The sequence below is a fragment of the Lycium barbarum genome, chromosome 7, assembly GCF_019175385.1.
Source record: "Lycium barbarum isolate Lr01 chromosome 7, ASM1917538v2, whole genome shotgun sequence".
In the NCBI taxonomy this organism is placed as follows: Eukaryota; Viridiplantae; Streptophyta; class Magnoliopsida; order Solanales; family Solanaceae; genus Lycium; species Lycium barbarum.
The window spans coordinates 59674538-59678291 of record NC_083343.1 but is presented as its reverse complement, the minus strand read 5'-3'; the positions used below and the strand labels follow the sequence as shown (position 1 = coordinate 59678291).

General features: G+C 43.1%; 1 non-coding gene across 1 annotated transcript; it reads left to right on the top strand.

Moving 5' to 3' along the window:
* The first annotated feature begins 3038 nt into the window (after window positions 1-3038).
* On the top strand, window positions 3039-3144 carry LOC132604789 (small nucleolar RNA R71). The gene has a single exon (XR_009568889.1). It is a non-coding gene; the product is annotated as a small nucleolar RNA R71 (small nucleolar RNA).
* The last annotated feature ends 610 nt before the right edge of the window (window positions 3145-3754 follow it).

Genomic DNA, 3754 nt, shown 5'->3' with positions numbered 1-3754 from the left:
TCTTGGAGAAATCTTTGATGAACCGCCGATAGAAACCGGCATGTCCCAAGAAGCTACGAACCCCTTTGACAGAGATTGCTGGAGGGAGGTTGGCTATAACATCAACTTTTGCTCGGTGTACCTCGATACCCTTCTTGGAAATCCTATGGATAAGGACAATCCCTTCTGTCACCATGAAATGACATTTCTCCCAATTAAGTACAAGGTTTGTTTCTTCATACCGCTTCAATACCTTACCGAGATTGGCAAGACATTCGTCAAAAGGGTCACCAACAACAGAAAAATCGTCCATGAAGACTTCCAAGAAATCTTCCACCATATCCGAGAAAATAGACATCATACACCGTTAGAAAGTAGCTGGGGCATTGCACAAGCCAAAAGGCATGCGACTGAAAGCAAAAGTACCATAAGGACAAGTGAAAGTGGTTTTCTCCTGGTCGTCTAATGCAATGTTAATTTGGTTGTACCCCTAGTACCCATCCAAAAAGCAATAATAAGCTCTTCCGGCTAGCCGATCAAGCATTTGATCAATAAAAGGCATAGGGAAGTGGTATTTACAAGTCGCGGTGTTTAGCTTGCGATAGTCCATGCACACTCTCCATCCGGTGACTGTCCTTGTAGGAATCAACTCATTCTTGGAGTTAGGGACAACAGTGATGCCCCCCTTCTTTGGCACACATTGCACCGGACTAACCCATGGACTATTTACAATTGGGTATACAACACCCGCATCCAACCATTTGATTATCTCTTTCTTGACCACTTTTTGCATAGGAGGGTTTAGCCTCCTTTGATGCTCTACACTTGATGAACTATCCTCCTCAAGTTCGATTCTATGTTTACAAATACCGGAGGGAATTCCCCTAATATCCGCAATAGTCCACCCAATAGATCTTCGATAAGCCCGTAACACTTCAAGCACCTTTTGAGTTTGTTCCTCACTTAACAAAGATGCAAGAATAACCGGTAAAGTATTATCTGGGCCGAGAAAAGCATACTTCAAATTTTTGGAGGCTCAATAATCGAAGGCTTAGCCGGAGGAGTGGTTCTTTTATTAAGATCAAGAGATAATTTCTTCAGCTCATAAGAGTACGAACCCCGGCCAATGAGAGAATTAACTGTCTCAAAATATCCCTTCATGTCATCCGCCTCGAAGTTCACCAAAATAGCCGAAAGTGTTTCGTCAAAGTGCTCCTCCTCTAACTTATGATCCACTTCTTCGTCTATCACATCGAAAGAATCAATGACCGAAATTCTCTCATAAGCACTAGGCAATTTTAACCCCTTGCTAGCTTGGAAAGTTACCTCTTCATCATTGACCCAGAATTTTATTTCATTCTTTTCTAAGTCCATTAGGGCTCTCCCGGTGGCAAGAAATGGCCTTCCCAAGATAATTGGGACTTCTTTGTCAACCGCACAATCAAGGATGACAAAATCTGCCGGTAATAAGAATTCCCCCACTTTAACCAGGATGTCATCAACAACCCCTATCGGTCTTTTGATGGTTCTATCGGCCATTTGGAGACGCATACTCGTTGGTCTAGGTGTTCCTAACCCGTCTTGCTTATATATGGCCAGTGGCATCAAATTAATACTAGCCCCATTGTCACATAAAACACGAGCAAAATCATGATGACCGATGGTGCAAGGGATAGTGAAAGCCTCGGGATCTCCCTTCTTTTCATCCTTTGATGACGTAATAATAGCGCTCACACGGTGAGTGACTCCCACCGTATCATGCTTGATTGGCCTTTTCTTTGTCAACAAATCTTTCAAGTATTTAGCAAATCCCGGCATTTCTTGGAATGCATCAAGAAATGAGATATTCATTGACAACCCTTTCAATTGGTCGTAGAAGCGTTGGCACTTGGCATCCTCCGTTCTTTTCATCAATCTTTATGGGAATGGGGAGACTTATATGTTTGAGTCAAGGGCTTAATTGCTCCCGTGACCTTGCTCTTTTGGGTGCTACCACCGGTAGCTTCTTCAATACTTGGCTCCTCGTCACCCTTGAGAACAATAGGGTGTGCTTCCTTCTATTTCTCAACAAGAATAGGCACTTCAATTGGTGCCACCATTTCTTCTTCAACTTCTTCCTCAATAACGTCATCAATAATCGGCTCGACAATGATAGGTTCAACCACTCTCTGATTTACCGCATTAAGGATCTTTCCGCTTCTAGTACAAATAGCTTTGCATGAGGCAATGTGATCACCTCCACTACCCCTTGGGTTCGGAATTGTGTCACTAGGAAGGCCCCCTCTTTGTGGTGGATGTTGCTCACGAGAGAGATCTTGCATTTGTGAGTCATGTTTATGAATCGAAGCGGTGTGAGAACCTACCACTTCGGTCAAATTCTCCATCTTCTTGTCACTCTTATGTTGGTTGTCCAGTATCTTTTCAAGCATAGATTCCATTCGAGAAGTCCCTTGATCATTGGAAGGACCTTCTTGCCAATTTTGAGAGTTAGACATACGGCCCTTTGGTGGAACATAGGCATTGGAATTTCGATTACCATAATTGTTGTTGTTGTAATCCCTCTTGTCCGAACCACCATATTCATTTCGGCCATATTGATTGCTCTATTGTTGGGGTCTCCATTACTTATGATAACCCCCTTGAGAGTGATCGATATAATTAGCATGCTCACATTGTGGCTGCCCTCTAGATAAGCTTCTTCCGAGACGTGGTACATCCCGGGTGCATGAGATGGCATCTCTTCGACAACATTCAAACTTTTAGCTTCTTTCTCCGTAAGCCTCTTTGACAACAAATCCACGGTGGTTTGCAATTGAGCAAAAGCATGATCTCGCTCATGATTTTCTTTGGCCACCGCGGCAGCAGAGGGACTACCATATGACAGAATTTCACTATCACTTGAGTGCCAAGCTTGATTGTGGGTGGTGAGCTTATCGAGCAACCTGGTGATGCTGACAAATGATTTGTCCATGAAGCATCCCCCAGCTGCAGTGTTGACAGCAATTTGATTCATTGTATCTAACCCCTTGTAGAACTTCTCGGTGAGAATAGCATCCGAAAACCCATGAGTTGGAGATTGAGCTAAATAGTACTTGAAACGCTCCCATGCTGAATATAATTGTTCCCCCGGAAGTTGTTTGAACTCAAAGATATTATCCCGAAGCTCAGCCTTTTTGCTTGGTGGGAACCATTTCATCAAAATGTATTGGCTAACTCGCTCCAGCAATGAATAGCATTGTTGGGGAGCTTTTCATACCATTCCCTTGCTTGGCCAGCCAAGGAATATTTAAAGACCCGTAACCGAAGTGCATCAGCAGAAACAGCACCTTGGGATTGTTGAGCACACACATGCAAGAAGTTCTTCAAATGTCGAAGTGGACAATCCTCCGAAGAATTTCGGAAATAACCTTCAAGTTTCAACAGCTGATAGATAGAACTATCAATTTTGAAAGTAGCATTTCCAATTCTAAGGGGAACCACAGCAGAAGCATAATCAGCTTCATTAATGAATTCCGCAAATATATTTTCATCCTCATCCTCATCCTCTTCTGGTGCAGGTGGGTTCACTTGGAGTCCACCTTGGTGTCCTTGATTCCGATTCTGTTTTCCTGCCATGTTCACCTGGTTCATCACAATAGCAAACAAGGTGTGATGGAATAGAAAAAGTTTTAAAGAAGAGTACACAACAATCAGTAATTTCTAAATTGTATTCCCCGGCAACGGCGCCAAAATTTGATACGCTCAAATTACACCTATTAATGGCGTAAAGTGGACG